Genomic DNA, 21,031 nt, shown 5'->3' with positions numbered 1-21,031 from the left:
GGACTAGTGTGTCTCGGAGGGAGCGGTCTTTACGGAGTGCTGAAAGGGAAGGTGAGGGGAAGATGCGTTTGGTGGTGGGATCACGTTGGAGGTGGCGGAAATGGCAGAGGATGATCTGTTGAATGTGGAGGCTGGTGGGGTGAAAGGCGAGGACAAGGGGAACCCTATCGTGGTTCCGGGAGGGAGGGGCAGGAGCGAGGGCAAAGGTGCGGGAGATAGAATGGACCCGGTCGAGGGCTGTGTCAATCACGGTAGATGGGAATCCTCGGTTGAGGAAAAAGGAAGACATGTCGGAAGCACTGGTGTGGAAGGTGGCATCGTCGGAGCAGATGTGGCGGAGACGGAGAAACTGGGAGAATGGAATAGAGTCCTTACAGGAGGCGGGGTGGGAAGAGGTGTAGTCCAGGTAGCTGTGGGAGTCAGTGGGCTTGTAGTGAATGTTGGTCAATAACCTATCCCCAGAGATGGAGACGGAGAAGTCGAGGAAGGGAAGGGAAGAGTCGGAGATGGACCACGTGAAGGTGAGGGAAGGGTGGAGATTGGAGGCAAAGTGAATGAAATTGTCTAGTTCTGGGCGAGAGCAGGAAACGGTACTGATACAGTCATCAATGTACCGGAAAAAGAGGTGAGGGAGGGGACCCGAGTAGGACTGGAACAAAGAGTGTTCCACATATCCCACGAAAACGCAGGCATAGCTAGGACCCATGCGGGTACCCATAGCAACACCTTTAATTTGGAGGAAATGAGTGGAGTCAAAGGAGAAGTTGTTCCATGTGAGAACAAGTTCAGCCAGGCGGAGGAGGGTGGTGGTGGATGGGGACTGGTTGGGCCTCTGTTCAAGGAAGAAGCGGAGTGCCCTCAGGCCATCCTGGTGGGGGAATGCAGGTGTGGAAGGATTGTATGTCCATAGTGCAAGGGAGGCGGTTGGGGCCAGGAAACTGGAAACTGTTAAAGTGGCGGAGGGCGTCAGAAGAGTCGCGGATGTGGGTGGGAAGAGACTGGACAAGGGGAGAAAAGATAGAGTCGAGATAGGAAGAGATAAGTTTCGTGGGGCAAGAACAGGCTGAAACGACGGGTCTACCAGGGCAGTCGACTGCTTTAAGATTACCTTTTGCTCCTGTTATGCTACAGGCATTCGCTTGATACCAGTACTTGCTTTATGATGGTGCTGATAACAAAGATTATGGTAGCAGCTCTGCACCACTCTCCAGTTAAGGAGATAGGCATTCTGCATGTGCACTTGCACACATATGCAACTTAGATACATGCACAAAGCTTAATTTCACAATTGTCCAATAGCTTAATTTCATAATTGTCCAATAGCTGATGAAATTTTAATGCCTGGAACTGTCCTTTCAGTTCTTTATTTCAAAAGGTTGTGTTAAAATCTAAAAAGCTTGTTTTGCACTGATAGCAATTATGCTACAGTTAGCGCAAAGCTAAAATGGCTGAGACTTCATCTTTGAGATGATGTTATATGTTAAATTTCTGTTATATAGGCTACGATATCAGTATACTATACATTCTGCAGTGACTCTTGGGTCCAGGACATATCTCCTACTGTGCTTTCTCCCTTTTCACCTCATCAGCTGTTTATACTGCAATACAGTATAGAGGATACCTTATTATATGCAACACTTGCAGGATGTCTATGAAGTTTTATAGATTCACTTACTGGCTGCTTTATGGATAATTTCATATGTGTCAAGAGTATAATAAAAATCACTTGGGTAACTAATTCACCCAGTATTTTGTAAGCTGCAAGCTATGCCTGTTGCGAGTCCCTGCAGCAGCTCTATTCTATGTTGTTCTCGGCCTCCAAATCACTTACAATATTCAATTATGACAAATTTAAATTCCTGCTATTTCCATAGTCCCTGTACACTGAAACCATACTTCTCTGTAGGGTATTTGATTTTCTATTTCTGTAGTTATTGCTAGTCTACATCTTGTTAGGGGAAGGTGTTGATTTAACAGATTCTCAATGAACTTTTTTTTTTTTTTAGTCGTTCACGGGATGTGGGCATCACTGGCAAGGCCAGCATTTATTGTCCATCCCCAATTACCCTTAAGAAGTTGGTAGTTAGCAGCCTTCTTGAACCGCTGCAGTCAGTGTGGTGATACTTCTTTAAGCAGTTTGGTACAACTGGCCTTTTCAGAGGGCAGTTAAGAGTCAACTTGCAGGTGACAATTTTAAATTGAATGGATCCTGAAATTTTTAATGGACTATCTTTGGTCAGGCAAAAATTTCAGAGTTTTACCTCTGGTTATTCAGCTTTCTTAGAGGATTAAGTTAACTCGGGACAGTCTGTGGTAGCAAAAACTCTACATTGTTTGCTAGAAGACATGAGCTCAATTCAATACTTTCTATTCACTCCACGTCCTTTCCCAAAACAATTTTCATTCTACTGACAATCTCCGATTGAATAATTATCTTACCTACAGGAGGTCAGTTTAATTCAGTTGTTGTTTTTTCTATTGTAACAACACTGATCATATACATTTACAGGGCAAGCAACTTTAATCAAATCACAGTATTCCAGGGTGTACTGGGGGTAGAGTGTCAGCCTGGATATATAGACAGACAGATAAGAGAGTTCTGGGAGAATTGGCCAAACTTCTAGCAGTGGAGCCATCTTCACTGTGACATTAAAGGTTCTGCCCTCTGCTTCTCTTCATTGTTCCTCAATAAAGGAATATTTAGAGGTTTAAAAAAAAAATCTTTTTAAAAAGTGTGACAAATAGAATACTGTATGAGGTAAAAGGAGGATGTTTTCTCTCTGTGTTGTTTCATAACTCAGAAAAAAGGCACTCATGAGTTAGTAGGACAGTCCTCTTTTGGAAAAAACATGTTCACTTTATTACCTCGACCACTACACTAGTAAATCAGGCTGCATGTCTGACTGATCAACAACAGTGGAACTACAGGTAGGCCAATGAGCCAGCAAACGCAGTCACACATACTCAAGCCAGTTTGCTTTATACTTTTCTTCATCTGGCCTTTTAAAACCAGCTTCCTAAAACCTCTCATAAGGGCTCAGCAAATTCAGGCAGTACCTGCACCATACAACCCAGGAAGGCCCCAGGTTCCAGCACTGGTCGGTCCGGAGTTAGCCGATCTCAATCAGGACTGTAGTGTGGGCAGCAGCATTTTAGTTTAGGGGCAGGAAAACATGACAAAATTTCTGCTCAACTTGATTCAGAAAATCTGATGGAAGCACATGTATGTGGATATTGATTGAAGGCAGGATCAGGCTCAGCTGTGGTAACCTTTGCAGTCAAATAACCTGCCAACATTCACGGTCAAAGTTATTGCGTAAATAACGGCCACTCTGCAGAGACAACTGAGGGAATCTTGCACTTGTGATATTGTGTCCCAACAAGGAGTCAAAGACAGCAATTTTAACCTAACCCGTCTGTCAGGAAACCTACAGGATCGGGTGCAATGCTGGTTTTACACACCGCCCGATTTTAATCTACATTAAAGTCAAAGGAGAGCAATATTGAACGGGGTGTAAAACCAGCGGTCCACCCGATCCCGCGTGTTTCCTGTCCATGGATTAGGTTAAAATTACCTCCAATGTCTTCAGGAGGGGTTAATTAGAAAAAAAAAAATCAGCATTCAATGCATACTACGGTAGTTGTGGCTGTGTATGTTGCCTCCCTGGTGCAAGGGTCAAGGATGTCTCGGGGCGGCTGCAGGGCATTCTGGAGGGGGAGGGTGAACAGCCAGTTGTCGTGGTGCATATAGGTACCAACGATATAGGTAAAAAATGGGATGAGGTCCTAAAAGCTGAATATAGGGAGTTAGGAGGTAAATTAAAAAATAGGACCTCAAAAAGGTAGTAATATCAGGATTGCTACCAGTGCCACGTGCTAATCAGAGTAGAAATAGAAGGATATTCCAGATGAATACGTGACTAGAGGAATGGTGCAAGGGGGAGGGATTCAAATTCCTGGGACATTGGAACCGGTTCTGGGGGAGGTGGGACCAGTACAAACTGGACGGTTTGCACCTGGGCGGGACCGGGACTGATGTCCTAGGGGGAGTGTTTGCTAGTGCTGTTGGGGAGGTTTTAAACTAAAATGGCAGGGGGTTGGGAACCTGTGCAGGGAGACAGAGGAAAGGGAAGTAAGGATAGAAACAAAAGACAGGAAAGAGAAAAGCAAAAGTGGAAGGCAGAGAAATGAAGGGTGTAAATCAAACAGGGCCACAGTAAATAATAATTCTAAAAGGACTAAGAGTGCTAAAAAATCAAGCCTGAAGGCTTTGTGTCTTAATGCGAGGAGCATTCGTAATAAGGTGGATGAATTAGCTGCGCAAATAGATGTAAACGGATATGATATAATTGGAATTACGGAGACATGGCTCCAGGGTGACCAAGACTGGGAATTCAACATCCAGGGGTATTCAATATTCAGGAAGGACAGGAAAAAAGGAAAAAGGAGGTGGGGTAACATTGCTGGTTAAAGAGGAGATTAACACAACAGTAAGGAAGGATGTTAGCTCTGATGATGTGGAATCTGTATGGGCAGAGCTGAGAAATACCAAGGGGCAGAAAACATTAGTGGGAGTTATATACAGACCCCCAAACAGTAATGCTGAGGTTGGGGATGGCATTAAATGGGAAATTAGAGACGCGTGCAATAAGGGCACAGCAGTTATCATGGGTGACTTTAATCTACATATAGATTGGGCTAACCAAATTAATAACAATACTGTGAAGGAGGAATTCCTAGAGTGTATACGGGATGGTTTCCTGGACCAATATGTCGAGGAACCAACGAGAGATCAGGCCATCTTAGACTGGGTATTATGTAATGAGAAAGGATTAATTAGCAATCTTGTTGTGCGAGGCCCCTTGGGGAGGAGCGATCATAATATGATCGAATTCTTCATTAAAATGGAGTGAAGTCGTTGACTCAGAGACTAGGGTCCTGAATTTAAATAAAGGAAACTATGATGGTATGAGGCACGAGTTGGCTAGGATGGATTGGGGAACGTTACTCAAAGGGTTGACGGTGGATAGGCAATGGCAAACATTTAAAGCTGGCATGGATGAACTACAGAATTTGTTCATCCCTGTTTGGCATAAAAATAAAACAAAAAAGGTGACTCAACCGTGGATAACAAGGGAAATTAGGGATAGCATAAGATCCAAGGAGAGCACATATAAATTGGCCAGAAAAAGCAGCAATCCTGAGGATTGGGAGCAGTTTAGGATTCAGCAAAGGAGGACAAAGGAATTAATTAAGAGGGGGAAAATAGATTATGAGAGCAAGCGTTCAGGGAACATAAAAACTGACTGTAAAAGCTTCTATAGATATGTGAAGAGGAAAAGATTGGTGAAGTCAAGCGTAGGTCCCTTGCAGTCAGAATCAGGGGAATTTATAATGGGGAACAAAGAAATGGCTGACCAAGTAAATACATACTTTGGTTCTGTCTTCACAAAGGAGGACACAAATAACCTCCCAGAGATGTCGGGGAACATAGGGTCTAATGAGAAGGAGGAATTGAATGAAATCAGTATTTGTAGGGAAATGGTGTTAAGGAAATTGATGGCATTGAAGACCAATAAATCCCCAGGGCCTGATAATCTACATCCTAGGGTACTGAAGGAAGTGGCCCTAGAAATAGTAGATGCATTGTTGGTCATCTTCCAAAATTCTATAGACTCCTGAATAGTTCCCATGGATTGGAGGGTAGCTAATGTAAACCCACTATTTAAAAAAGGTGGCAGAGAGAAAACGGGGAATTATAAACCGGTAAGCCTGACATCAGTAGTGGGGAAAATGCTAGAGTCCATTATAAAAGATGTAATAGCAGAGCACTTGGAAAACAGTGACAGGATCGGACAAAGTCAACGTGGATTTACAAAAGGTAAACCATGCTTGATTAATCTACTGGAATTTTTTGAGGATGTAACTGGTAGAATAGATAAGGGAGAACCAGTGGACGTGGTGTATTTGGACTTTCAGAGGGCTTTCGATAAGGTCCCGCATAAGAGATTAGCGTGCAAAGTTAAAGCATATGGGATTGGGGGTAAGGTACTATCTTGGATAGAGAACTGGTTGGCAGACAGGAAGCAAAGAGTTGGAATAAACGGGTATTTTTCCGAGTGGCAGGCAGTGACTAGTGGGGTACCGCAGGGATCGGTGCTAGGACCCCAGCTATTCACAATATATATATATAAATGATCTAGACGAGGGAACTAGATGTAATATCTCCAAGTTTGCAGACGACACTAAGCTGGGTGGGCATGTGTGCTGCGACGAGGTTGCAGAGAAACTCCAGTATGATTTGGACAGGTTGGGTGATTATACTGCATTTGCCATGCATCTGCCCAATGTGGATAAATGCGAGGTTATCCACTTTGGTGGCAATAACAGGAAGACAGCTTATTATCTGAACGGCAATAGATTGGGAAAAAGGGGAAGTGCAATGAGACCTGGGTGTCCTTGTGCACCAGTCACTGAAGGTAAGCATGCAGGTGCAGCAGGCGGTTAAGAAGGCAAATGGTATGTTGGCCTTCATAGCGAGAGGATTAGAGCACAGGAGCAAGGATGTCTTACTGCAGTTGTACAGGGCCTTGGTGAGACCACATCTTAGTTTTGGTCGCCTTATCTGAGGAAGGATGTTCTTGCCCTGGAGAGAGTGCAGCGAAGATTCACCAGACTGATATCTGGGATGGCAGGAATGACATATGAAGAGAGATTGGGTCAATTGGGCTGATATTCGCTAGAGTTTAGAAGAATAAGAGGGGATCTCATTTGAAACTTATAAAATTCTAACAGGACTAGACAGACTAGATGCAGGAAGGATGTTCCCGATGGCGGGGGAGTCCAGAACCAGGGGTCACAGTCTAAGGATAAGGGGTCAGCGATTTAGGACTGAGATTAGGAGGAATTTCTTCACCCAGAGTGTCATGAACCTGTGGAATTCTCTGCCACACAGGGCAGTTGAGGCCAATTCATTAAATATATTCAAGAAGGAGTTGGATATATTTCTTGAGGCTAAAGGGATCAAGGGATATGGGGAGAAAGCAGGGACAGGGTACTGAATTTGGATGATCAGCCATGATCTCATTAAATGGTAGAGCAGGCTCAAGGGGCCGAATGGCCTACTCCTGCTCCTATCTTCTATGTTTCTATGTCATTTTTAAATGCTCCTGAAAAGTAGAAAAAAGGTAAAAGGTAAAAGGATCTATGGAGCGAGCGCTTCTGTTTGTTCAAAATTAAAAGCTAGATTGTTTCTGAGTTATAAACTACCCCTAAGAAATTAGTAGTCCCTGTGCAGTGCGGTATTTTGCATCTGCATACTGCCCCTCATCAACATCATCCAAAAACACATCAGGTTCCACATGTACCCCAACAACACCCTCACTACCTCACCTCCACCTCTCGACCTCGCCACGCTCTCTGATTTGTCATGCTGCTTGTCTGACTTCTAGTACTGGATGAGCAGAAATTTCCACCAACTAAATACTGGGAAGACCAAAGCCATTATCTTCGCTCCCTGTCACAAAATCCATTCCCCGAGGCACTGACTCCATCTCTCTCCCGGGCTACTGTCTGAGGCTGAACCAGACCGTTCGCAACCTTGGTATGCTATTTGATCCTGAGAGGAGCTTCTGATCACCAAGATGGTCTGCTTCCACCTCCACCCGGCCCAAGCTCATCTACTACTGAAACCCACATCCATGCCTTTGTTACCTCTAAACTTGCCTATTCGAACGCTCTCCTGGCTGGACTCCCACCCTCTACCCTTCATAAACTGGAGCTCATCCAAAACTCTGCTGCCTATATCCTAACTTGTACAATGTCTCAGTCACTCTTCACCCTTGTGCTCACTGATGTACATTACCAAACCAGGAGCCAATGCCTCGATTTTAAAATTCTCATCCTGGTTTTCAAATTTCCCCATGATCTCGCCCCCTCCTTATCTCTGTAACCTCCTCCAGCCCAACAACCTTATGGGATATCTGCATTCATCCAATTCTGGCCTCCTGAGCATCCCCAATTTTAATCGCACCACTAATGGCAGCTGTGTCTTCAGCTGCCTAGGCCAAAGCTCTGGAATTCCCTCCCTAAACCTCTCTGCCCCTCTCTCCTCCTTTAGGATGCTCTTTAAAATCTACCTCTATGATCAAACTTTTAGATTCCTGTCCTAATATTTCCTTACATGGCTTGGCGTTAACTTTTATTTGATAACGTTTCTGTGAAGCATCTTGGGACATTTTACTACATTAAAAGGCAAGTTTTTAAAAAAAAACTCTTAGACAATCTCCCATGGCCTTGCAAACTTGTAACTTTGATTGTGCAATTCTCTCAAAATACTCTGAAGTTTTCTTTTAATCTTCCATTTTTTCCTCAGTATCTGAAATTTCTTATGTTCAAAATAAAGGTTTAAATAAAACTTTAAAAAGTTACAAATTTCACAGTAACATTGTTAAAATCATCCGTCAACTTTTTCAAGTCTTTTAATGTGTTCATTAAAGTTTTTATTTGAAGTCCTCGATCTCGCCCAACAGCCTGAGCTTGAGAATATTTTTGCTCAGAGCTATGATGCTGTGAGCTGAATTTGGATTGTCCAGACTAAGCATGTGCAATGTGACTCATTTCTCAGGATGCATCAGTACCATTCAGTTGGCTTAACAGATGGAAAATTTTCCTTTAACTTCTAGCACTTCCTGCTCAGTAACTTTTCTTCAAATAGTTTTGAAAAACCAAGACCTTTTCCAGTTAAAAATGTTCCACTACAGTAGTTCATTATGCAGCTTCCCAAATGGACAGGTTCAACTTCTTTAACCTCACAGATGTCACTGCATTCTCCCTTCCTGAACACATCATACTCTTCTTGTATGTTCTAGTTATTTCCATCTTATAGGGTCAGCCACGTTTTTAAGATTCCTACTCCACTGTAGTTCCTTGCTATCACAGCAGTTTCAAGTTCAAACATCTTATTCCTAATGATTCTGACATAACTTTTGAAAAACAAAAAAATCATAGAATACATTCAAACTTTATAAGGTAGATGCACTTGGCCTTTAATCGATGTCTCCACTTAGCTACTACATAGCAGAGACCTGAAATTCAGTATATGGGAAATCATGTGCACAAAATTGTGGGGCAACATACTGGATTCCCAACATGCTATGCTGTTGTGGTACCCTCCATTATCTATCTATCTATCCATATATAGTCTGTCTGTCTGTCTATACAATCAAAAGTTATAGAGCGTACCTACATGCATGTTATATCAAAAGAAAGCTTATTAGGGGAGTCTCATAGGCGTATTTACTTTTTGGTCAGACAAAAATTGTTCGCACAGTATACAAAAAACTTTCAAAAATCCTCAAAACTCCGCTCATTAGCGGTTGACCAATCCTACCTCTCATTAGCGTTGAGTGACGTGCTGGTTGACCAATCCTACAGTTCAGTGACCTGATGGTTGACCACTCGGTGCGTCACGGGCGGGACCTAATCCTCCAGTCTCCCGAAACTTCGCCGCCATTTTTTTCATCCCCACAGCCACAGCACCAGCCAAACAAACCCCCACATTGCGGCTCCGGGAGCGGCAGGTGAGTTTACACACAGCGGGCGGGGGAGCAGCAGTGGCCGGCCGTCAACCGCGGGGGAGCTTAGCTGGGGTCCGTCTCGGCCCGAGAGCCCGGCCCGAAGCGCTAGGCCCTGCACGGCCGGTATCACAATGGCACCGGGCCTCAGGCGCTAGGCAGCGAGAGGGGAGGGAGGGACAGAGAGAGAGGGGGAGGGAGGGAGGGAGAGGAGAGCAGGAGAGGGAGGGACAGAGAGAGGGGATAGACAGGGGCAGGGAGACCGCGCGGCCCAAAATTGCCCTGGCAACGCCGGGCACCCCCAGCTAGTACAGGTATATATTAACCTTACGTTTCCTCTCCACAGATGTTGCCTGGCCTGCTGAGTGATTCCAGCATTTTCTGTTTTTATTTTATGAAAATGGTTAACTTGATTAATGAAAATCAGTGTAATTTGTGTCTTTCACATATAGTGAATTGGTTTTAAAATATTACAGATTTGTGCTGACCCACAAAGCAGCGGTCATTCATTCCGACTTAGAATTACAATCAATTTTGATGTATGCCACTCTAAAATAAACGCAGCTCAATAGGTTTAAATGGATTTACCATCTGTGCCCTTGCTGATCGCGGTATCAGTGAGAACACTTCCCTGATGTCGACAGCTTGGAACTTGTGATGTAACGTCGCTTTTTCGCCTTTACTGTATTTAAATCAATTTTGGGTTGCGCCAATAGTTCAACAGATTGTATACTTTGCTATTTGTGTACTGTATTTCCAGTCATCCCAGGCAGATTTCCTACAAACATTTGAGTGAGTTAACAGCCCGAGCCGGGCCGGCACTTACCGCAAACTGCGTCACCAGACTAACTTCACATCAAGGCCAGGCCCGCCACCCAAATCAAACGGACGGAACCGTCACTACCAAGGTCCTCGGCCGCCGACAGCACCAGAAACTCGTTTAAGTGGGCTGCGCTTCAAAATAACGTTCCTCGACCGGGCAACCATCAATCGCCGCTCGAGCTTGTTTACCTCAACTTCCTGACCCTCCCGCGTCACATTACATCATCGCGCCACGCTCCCACTGATGACGCTACTACGTCACGCTTTATAGACATATACAAAATTATTTATCATGGCACTTAATTTCCGATAAAAAACATCACGTTTTTAAAATGAGTTAAAATTATATGAAATTAAATATTTTAAACAAAAATTTAATTTTTTGAAAAAAATAAAGTTTTTTACGGGGCTAAAAATAAATGTACCTTTTTAAAAAATATTTTTTTTTTAATTATAAAAGTGAAAAAATATATATTTTTTACTTTTTTCAACTCTTACACTGGTAAAATCAGGCCTTACGCCTGCTTTTACCAGGTGTAAGATTTCTAAGGGTTTGCTGCGGATAGAGGTTCTGCAGAAAGCGGAACTACCCCCCACCCCCCGCAGAGGCCCATCTCTAAGGCAGGCGTTCAATCTGGAAGAGTAATGCCTGAAGCCGGCATTTTCGATGTCCCTACGGGTATGTACACAGCCCGTACACACCCATAGGCATCGGAAAATACGGACCATTGTTTTTAAAAGTTCCTAACAAAGTGGTAATGTCTGTACCCATATGTTAAAATGTACACACTTGTCATTTATCTGTGTCAGCTGTGGCACAGTTGGTAGAACACTCGCCTCTGAGTCAGAAGGTCGTGGATTCAAGTCCGTACCAGGGACTTGAGCACATAAAGCTAGGCTGACACTCCAGTGCAGTGCTGAGGTGTAGTCTTTTGGATGAGATGTTAAACCAAGGCCCCGTCTGCTCTCTCAGGTGGACGTAAAAGATCCCATGGCACTATTTCGAAGAAGAGCAGGGAAGTTGTCCCTGGTGTCCCGCCAATATTTATCCCTCAATCAACATAACAAAAACAGATTGTCTGGTCATTATCACATTTCCCACATTACAACAGTGACTACACTTCAAAAATACTTAATGCGCTGTAGGGGGTTACATGTGGTGGTGTTGTTTGGTGCATACGCCCAGTCAGTTATGCCACTGACTGTTTATGAGCGGTTCGAATTGCTCCCACGCCCCTGGGTTCTAGACACCGGACTTAGGTACAAGGCGGCGGTACAGAGAAGACTCGGGTAGACAGGTGGTTGGATGTAAACAAAAACCAAGATTTTATTGAAGAGGAAAAATTGATACAATCTTATGGAAAATTACTAGTGTACACTTCTACAGGCAAAATACAAAAGAATAATATATACAGGGAATGGGGAACACACGGCACATCGAGGGAAAACAACTATCTTAACAATCCCCTTATCCTTATCCCACCCCCTATACCTAACTAGATCAAGCTATGAGGGGTCAGAACTTCATCAATCAAAAGGGGTCTGCTGGACTCAAAACAGCGGTTGGGTTCGGGGTTCGCTCTTGGTGCTCTCTGGAGCCTGCCGTCGTCACGTGGTCTCCGAGTGCTGCAAGGGCGTTGTCCAGGTCCGAGTACCCCAAAGTTAAAGTCTCTGTTTGGGTACTTTACCTTGCAGGGATGATTCTTCGTCGTCGGCCGACAGTTTGAGTTTGTGTGAAGATAGGCGCAGGTTGGCTCGATGGTTCGAAGCCTCTCCTCAGTTCGTCTCCTCAGTTGGTCTTCTTCAGTCGGTCTTCCCTCCTCCCCTCGTCGCGTCCCGTCTCGCCTGGCCTGAATTGTCCGTGTCCGCCTGATGCAGTGCCTGGGTGAGTTCTAGATGGAGTGGGGAAAAGGCACGGGCAAAGGCCAGGGGGTAAGCGCGGGACGGGGAAAGAGCGACAGCCACGAGGGCGCGGGGCGGAAGAGCCGAGCAGAGCAGAGAGAGAGAGAGAGAGATTGCTACCCGGGGCCTTCAATTATACTCTTTTCGAAAACCCTTATCTGCGCGCCAAATCAGGTTAGTTCTTTGTCTTAATCTTGGCGGGCTATTTTAAATAATGGTAGCAATCCACACTAACTGTTTTTAGATGGCCGGTAATCGCATCTACCGGCCCGATAATTGACTTGTTTTGTCATGAATGTACCTTGATGGGCCTGTCCAACCTCGATGGCTTCCTTAATCTGTTGTCGATTATATATGTAAACTGCTTGATGGCCTTAACTATAGGCCTAACTGAATTTAGATTTGTCTCCAATTCGGTCTAATACATAATTCAAAGTCCTGTCTGGTTTCAAAATACAAAATCTCTCTTCACAGAAACTGCAGCTTTGGTTTCGATCCACAAGCTGTCTGCGTTGCAGAGTCCATTTTAAAATCTCACAGGCTTTCTGCCACGAGGCGCGGACGCCATTTTGGGTACTCTTTTTCATTAAAAATGTCCATGCAGGGTCCCTTTTCTTATTAATAACCTTCGGGAAGATGTAGAAATGGTGCAAATCTTACACTCCCCCGTGATATTAAAACTTGCTTGAAGTATCATACTTTTAAGGTGAGCAAAATTTTTCTGACCCTCCATAGTCAACCTTCCCCTGTAATTACCTATCTAATATACCCACGACACATGCACTTCCCATTCTGCGAAAATGTAGTGTACATCAGCATACAGAGAGTAAAATTACAGACTTTACACACTTCCAAGCATTGAGGGGTCCAACACCCCTGCACCACTTGGTACACATACATCTTTATTAACCGCGTCGCAAAAAAACAGAAAAACCTTTATTAAAAATAACAAACACAAAAACAGTCTTTAATCAAACTACAAAGAAAAGGACTCAAACGGCCATATCTCCCTCCACCTTTACATGATGTTCCTTCCAGATCCTCTGGTTTCGGAATTCTGACCACTGACCTTTTCCCTTACACTGAATACAAACTAAATACAACACTATCCCTAACTGGCAAACCACGAGAATATGGGAAGCCAGTCTGATCCACGAAGGGACCTCTATATTATTGAAAATGTCCCACCAGGGTGGAATCACAATATCCAATATCTTAGTCCCTATCTCTACTGTTTTCTGCTCGAGAGTGTAAAAAATTTTCTGCTAAACTATAACGGCTTTGAGTATTTTAGTAAGGTTTTCAGGGAGAGGGGGAATTTCGTAGCCAAAGTGGGCTATGTACTTTTGCAAATCCGTAAAATTCTCCTTCACAGTGAGGTGAACAGTGGAGGGGGTTCAGGAATGGGGACAATTCGCTCCTGGGCCACTTGAACTTCTGCCTCGGGTTTAAAACAGAAGCTGCTTTCACTGACCGGACACCAGCTATGCTGTCCATGCTGGTAGTGGGACGCGCCGGTGGTGACGCAATATGTCCCACCTCCTATATATGCTACCTGCGGGGGAACACGGCCCTGTGCCATTGCCTCCATGGTGCAATTTATAGGTTTCGCGCCAGCAGCTCTGAACCCACACTGCGGTTTTGAATAGGCATTCAAGTGCTGGGGACACAGGATTATGTGTGCTCCCCGGCTCCGGTACCCTGAGAGGTCAGTACCTGTCATAGCGTGCTCCCACTTAATGACATAAGGCAGGGCCGCTGTGAAACGAATGTGTGCACCCCCCTGAATGACTCCAATGTTCTCAACCCTGTATACCAGTGCGGGTCGGGCTGTCCTACCCATGACCGGCATCCTAACTACTACTCCCATGATTGTGTGGTTGGACCGCCCACAATCCACGGGGACTGGGTAGGCTTCGGAGGCTAGCCGGAGTTGGCACGGGCTTAATGCATTCTCAAAAGGGTGGAGGGCTGCGAGGTGCTTGTTGCTAATCCAGGAGGGGACCAAACCCTGTTTTAAATCCTCCAGATTACTGTGGCCCTCGTCCGGTAACCACGCCCCATATAACACGCACACCTCATTCTGCGCAGCCTGGTCAGAAGCATTTCTGTCCTCCCTTATGAGAGCATTTACCATCTTTGCGTGCTTATCCAACTCGGCTATGATCTCCTTTAAACGGACCATCATGGCCTGGTCCTCATGCAACTCCGAGCCCACTACCTTGTTCTCATCCAGTAATATGTTCTTTAACTGTGTTTTTAAACCGTTTATCTGGGTCTGCAGCTCTATGTCATCCAAGCTGTTGATGACAGAGGACCCAGTATTAAATGCAGTAAAAACATCATTCCATACTCCCCTTCTTTGCCTCCCTGCATTACCCAAAAACTCCCGTTCTGTGGTGTAGAGTTCGGTCTTGTCCACGTGGGCAAAATCGAACTCATAAAACTTCTTGAACATGTCCTTTAATAGGGCCTGGTGTAGCTGCTCTGTTTCCTTGGGGCACCACTCCGGCAAATGTACCTCGGTGAGATTTAAAATCACGGAGGCCACCGCGTAGTGTACCCCCTGGTATAGCATCTGATCGGTGGGGACTAGTACCAACCCATTCCCTGGTCCCTTGGTGGTGGTGGGGCAACTTTCCCTGGATAACCTCGCTGCCTGCGCCGTGGGCAGGGGCTTACGGGGGCGGGTTACCAGCTCAGTGGCGTTGACTGGGATCGGGGAGAATGGGACTGCACACGCCTTCAGGCTGGTATCCCACCTCATCCCATCCCCGACGTCTTGCCACTGCTGGTAGAAAATAATGGATATGCCTGCGGGGCAGACCTTCTCTGACCCCCACATACAGATATAAATCCCTTGATCCGGTTCCCACCACTTGTCCCAACACACGCTTAGTCCTCCATGAGTCCCGGTAATCGTCCGATGGATGTTGTTACCCAACCGTTCCCACTCGACTTTGGGGTTCCTCATGTCCTTGCTCAACTTCCTGAGCCACCACCATCTATCCAGTGGAATGTGTCCTTTACACGTCAAACATATTCGCCTTCCAACGGTGACGCTGACTCTCGTGGTAACGACTCATACCCTGGGGCACAGGAGGGAGGCTTCCCCGTACGTGAATCCGGTTTGGCTGGAGTACTGAGACGAATTGGACCCCAGCCATCCTGGCCACCTTCCCTCGTGGAAGTAGACGGCGGTTTCCTCTGCATCCCGTTCACCGCTCCCATCAATCGCTGTGGGCGCCTTGTCTCCTGAGCACCTGTAGATGTGGGAGTCCTGGACGTCGCCCCTCCTCTCTACACTCATCCCGATCAGGGCGAATAGGATCACGATCCATTCCATCCCGAAAATCTCAACCCCAAATATACACTCTCTTAGCAGATTACATAAGAACATAAGAAATAGGAGCAGGAGTAGGCCAATCGGCCCCTCGAGCCTGCTCCGCCATTCAATAAGATCATGGCTGATCTGATCCTAACCGCCAATCCACTATCACAGAACCATCTCCTGAATCTAACAGAATTAGACACACGAAATAGGAGCAGGATCAGGCTACACGGCCCCTGGGCCCGCTCCGCTACCCACAGGGCCATGTCCGATCCGAACCTAGACTCATGTCCAAATTCCTGCCCGCTCCCCGTAACCCTTAATTCCCTTTACTTCTAGGAAACTGTCTATTTCTATTTTAAATTTATGTAATGATGTAGCTTCTACAGTTTTTTGGGGCAGCATATTCCATGGACCTACCACCCTCTGAGTGAAGTAGTTCCTCCTCATCTCAGTTTTGAAAGAGCAGCCCCTTATTCTAAGACTATGCCCCCTAGTTCTAGTTTCACCCATCATCGGGAACATCTTCCCTGCATCCACCCGATCCAACCCCTTCACAATCTTATATGTTTCAATAAGATCGCCTCTCATTCTTCTGAACTCCAATGAGTAGAGTCCCAATCTACTCAACCTCTCCTCATATGTCCATCCCCTCATCCCCGGGATTAACTGAGTGAACCTTCTTTGTACTGACTCGAGAGCAAGTATGTCCTTTCTTAAGTATGGACACCAAAACTGTACGCAGTATTCCAGGTGCGGTCTCACCAATACCTTGTACAACTGAAGCAATACCTCCCTATTTTTATATTCTATCCCCCTAGCAATGAAAGCCAACATTCCATTGGCCTTCTTAATCACTTGCTGCACCTGCATACTAACCTTTTGAGTTTCGTGCACCACCATTACTTACTTAAAACTACCCATCACCTTATTTAACTTAAATCAAAAACACCCAAACTTAAGCTAAATAATTACTCAACAATAAACACAAACTTAAACTAAACTATATACATCTGCTGCCCGTCTCCGGGCGGCCAGGCTAATCCCTGGTTGGACTGCGGCTCGCCGCTAACCCCGGCGTGACCGCACCGTCCTTCACTGTTGGTCCCTCGCAGCCCATGGCTGCTGGCTGAGGACCTCTGTCCCTGGACCCTTCCCTGACTCGAGGGGCGGCCCTTGGTAACTGGAGGGCGGGTGACCATGGCTTTCTCGGCTGGGGCATCCATGGGGACCTTCTGGGGGCCTTGATGGGTGGGGCTTTCTTGGCCGCTGGGCCTTTAACCCAAACCGCTGCTCACTCAGGCTTGACCCCTCCCGAACCTGGGCTGGGGGCAGGTAACTCTTCGCAGCTTGCTGCTGCGAGCTGAGAGTCTCCGCCCCCAGGTCCCATGGCTGGGTCCGGGGCGGGGTTTTCGACCTCAGGTCTCTCCCTCTCTACACCTGGGTTAGGGTTGGGGTTTTCGCCCTCAGGTCCCTCCCCCTCGTCTGGATCCCAGAAGAGTGGGGGGGTGTCCCAATCGATGGGCGTGATGGCCCCTCCCTTCAAGCAAGCCACAGCGCCTGCCTGTGCAGTCTGTGAACTCGCTCCTGCTGCAGGCTGAGGATCTTTATCCTCAGACCTTACCCCAACTGGCTGCTTTCCCCTTTCAGGTCTAAACAGCTTGCAGTGGTTAACATAACCAGCAGCCTGTTTTAAAACTTGTCCTAAAGGTTCATCCGCTGCCCCGAACGGACCTTCTAGGGGCTCCCCTTTCTCTTCCCTTACTGGGATGGCCCTACAGACGGGTTCTCGGGCTTGGACCTGCTTTGGGTCCAGGGCCAAAGCCACCCCTTGTGTGCCTCCCTTATCCAGGATTGCGGCTACCGGGCCTGCTCTACAGGGATCCCATAACTCTCCTTCCCTAGCCCTCTGCTCGGCCACCTCGTGGGTCCCTTGGTTATCCTCCCACGTGGTAGGGAGGGCTCCTAAAACTATGGCCAAAGGTTTGGCCATTCCTCCAGCCTGCTCGTTCCCTGTGGCTCCCATTAGGCTAAATGGGGCCTCATGAGACCTGGGTGGATTGGTCGGGTCTTCCGAATGGACCACCATGCTGGAAGCTCCAGTGTCCACCGAATATCTCCCCTGCACCGTCTCCACCCGCATCTTAACACAGGGCCTGTTCCCTTCGTTGTTTTCAAAGGGACACAGGTCGACAGGCTGCGCTGGTTCTAGTCAGGGCTGTGGGTTGGGTGGAGCTGACGGGGTGAGAGCACCGGTGGCGGCTGCTACTCTCCCCTGGCCAGTCAATATGGACCTCATTGCGTCCAAAATGACTCAACCACTGCGGGAGTGATTCCTGCCTCCGCCTTTTGGGCTGGGGCTGTGGAATTCTTTCCCTTGTTATCTTTCCAAGGGTTTTTGCACTCCTTCCGCCAGTGACCGTCCTTCCCACACCCGTAACAATTCGCCTTTGTGTTGGGGGGGTTATTCCCTTCCTGGTGCCACTCTTTCCTACCCGGTCCAGGTTTTACCTCATGCACCTTACCCTTGGGTGGGTGTGCATCGGCTCCCCTACCGTTTTTGTAAGCCAGAGTGAGCTGCCTAATCATCGTGAGTTCGGTGGTTTGGGGATTTTGGGGATCGAACCAGGCTTCTGCCTTGGCCCGGACTTGTGGCAAGCTGTTTGCCACCAGGCAACGGAGCCAATGCATCAGGGAATCCCCGTTCAGGAACGCCCGGTCCGGCGTCCCTTGGCAGGCCCTCCGGTACACCGGCCACAGCCGGTCCGAAAAAGCCTGCGGGATTTCCCCTGAGAGCTGGATCGTTTTCTCCACACGGGAGAAAGGACTTCCCTCATCCATCCCCATGGCCTCCAGAACCGCATCTCTAAGCTCCTTTAAAACGGAGATAGACAGTTTCCTAGCAGATAAGGGAATTAGGGGTTACGGGGAGAGGGCAGGGAAGTGGACATGAGTCTAGATTCGGATCAGCCATGATCCTATTGAATGGCGGAGCAGGCCCGAGGGGCCGTATGGCCTACTCCTGCTCCTACTTCTTATGTTCTTATGTACCCGCTCTGCCCCCTTTTACACTCGTCAGAGAGGGATTGGAGGAGATTACTCTCCAGGGAGAATAGCAGCATTTTGGCCTTCTCCGCGTCATCGCAGTCGTTGACGCTGACGGTTTGCTCTATTTCCCTGAAGTGGATCGAGGGGTCTCCCTTTTCGGAGAGCCTCGGGAGATGGCTGACCATCGCCCTAAGCTGTTGGGTGTTAAAGGGTAATACGAACTGGTTTTGGAGGGGTCCCTCAATGTCGCCATTAGCGGATGGGCCGAACCTCCAATGCCGTGCTGGGCACATCGGTCCCGGCTCTGGCCTCTCGGGCGGGGTTTGCTCTACCTCCGCCTCCACCTCTGGCTCCACTTCGGGTTCCACCCCCCCTTGCTGCCAAACCTCACTGAAACTTGGCGCTACGGGTGGTGGCCGTGAGGTCTCCTCTCTCTCAACCGGGTCGTCCCTGGGCACCACCGGTGACGTTGGAACTGTCCTCCCCTCGTTCCCCATAAAATCTGCCTGGCCTGCCTTTGGGCTTATGAGGCATACCATGCCTTTTGCCTTCCGGAGGACCTGGCTCAGATTTTCTATCCTCTCTCTACAGGGGCCGTGGTCTGCCTCCTCAAACCCCTGTTCACTTGCTAGCTTATACGCTGCCTTTACCTCCTGTACTTTCTCTTCCTGTTCCCTGATCTGCCTTGCCAAGCGGGCATTCTTCTCCCGCAACCTGAACTCATTTCCCTTGGCCTCGGTGACTTGGCACCGTAGGTATTCCAACTGGGCCTTGTGTTCTTCCACTAAATGCACTCTCTCCTGATTTAAATCCTGTAAAGCTACTAATAACTTTTCCCCCGCAAGAGCCTTATCCTGGATCTCCAGGGCTGACTCCCTCAACTCGACTACCTGTGCTGCAACGAGCCCGTCCAAGAGCTGGACCTGCTTTTTAAAGCACATCAGCCAAACTGCCTTCTCTAAGGACTTCTTGTGTTCCTTTCCCTCTGTCCACTTAGCTGCTGCATCTACCGGACGCCCAGCCTTTAACAGAGTGGTGATCCACTTCTTAGTGATATTCACCTTGCTAAACACATAATCAGAAATCCTTTCCTCCATCATGGTTCGCTCATCCGAACCACTGTCTACTACATCGCAACCTTGTTGCCGGTGTCCTGCCGCGGTCGCCATTTCTGTAGGGGGTGGCGTGTGGTGGTGTTGTTTGGCGCGTACGCCCAGTCAGTTATGCCGCTGACTGTTTATGAGCAGTTCGAATCGCTCCCACGCCCCTGGGTTATAGACACCGGACTTAGGTACAAGGCGGCAGTACAGAGAAGACTCGGGTAGACAGGTGGTTGGATGTAAACAAAAACCAAGATTTTATTGAAGAAAAATTGATACAATCTTATGGAAAATTACTAGTGTACACTTCTACAGGCAAAATACAAAAGAATAATATACTTATACAGGGAATGGGGAACACACGGCACATCGAGGGAAAACAACTATCTTAACAATCCCCTTATCCTTATCCCACCCCCTATACCTAACTAGATCAAGCTATGAGGGGTCAGAACTTCATGCTCACCAATCAAAAGGGGTCTGCTGGACTCAAAACAGCGGTTGGGTTTGGGGTTCGCTCTTGGTGCTCTCTGGAGCCTGCCGTCGTCACGTGGTCTCTGAGTGCTGCAAGGGCGTTGTCCAGGTTCGAGTACCCCAAAGTTAAAGTCTCTGTTTGGGTACTTTACCTTGCAGGGATGATTCTTCGTCATCGGCCGACAGTTTGAGTTTGTGTGAAGATAGTCACAGGTTGGCTGAGGCTGAAGGCCCGATGATTCGAAGCCTCTCCTCAGTTCGTCTCCTGAGTTCGTCTTCTTCAGTTGGTCTTCCCTCCTCCCCTCGTCGCGTCCCGCCTCGCCTGAATTGTCCGTGTCCGCCCGATGCAGTGCCTGGGCAAGTTCCAGATGGAGTGGGGAAAAGGCACGGGCAAAGGCCAGGGGGTAAGCGCGGGACGGGGAAAGAGCGACAGCCACGAGGGCGAGAGGCGGAAGAGCCGAGCAGAGCAGAGAGAGAGATTGCTACCCGGGGCCTTCAATTATACTCTTTTCGAAAACCCTTATCTGCGCGCCAAATCAGGTTAGTTCTTTGTCTTAATCTTGGCGGGCTATTTTAAATAATGGTAGCAATCCATACTAACTGTTTTTAAATGGCCGGTAATCGCATCTACCGGCCCGATAATTGACTTGTTTTGTCATGAATGTACCTTAATGGGCCTGTCCAACCTCGATGGCTTCCTTAATCTGTTGTCGATTATATATGTAAACTGCTTGATGGCCTTAACTATAGGCCTAACTGAATTTAGATTTGTCTCCAAT

General features: G+C 47.3%; 1 protein-coding gene across 3 annotated transcripts in view; it reads right to left on the bottom strand.

Annotated features, from left to right (window-relative positions):
* The window catches only part of umad1 (UBAP1-MVB12-associated (UMA) domain containing 1), a 248,776-nt gene that overhangs the window by 210,467 nt on the left and 17,278 nt on the right, over positions 1 to 21,031 (bottom strand). The window contains exon 1 of one of the 3 annotated variants that reach the window (XM_085988357.1): positions 10,402 to 10,620. The exons of 1 other annotated variant lie outside the window; for it this stretch is intronic. The gene's annotated coding sequence lies outside the window, so the exon portion shown is untranslated. Of the gene's footprint in view, positions 1 to 10,163; positions 10,369 to 10,401; positions 10,621 to 21,031 lie in introns of those variants that run through there. One more of the 3 variants, XM_085988358.1, reaches the window with a different exon arrangement.

The sequence above is a fragment of the Somniosus microcephalus genome, chromosome 5, assembly GCF_052327205.1.
Source record: "Somniosus microcephalus isolate GS21.2 chromosome 5, FLI_Smic_1.0, whole genome shotgun sequence".
Taxonomy (NCBI): Eukaryota; Metazoa; Chordata; class Chondrichthyes; order Squaliformes; family Somniosidae; genus Somniosus; species Somniosus microcephalus.
This window is presented reverse-complemented; position numbering and strand designations above follow the sequence as displayed.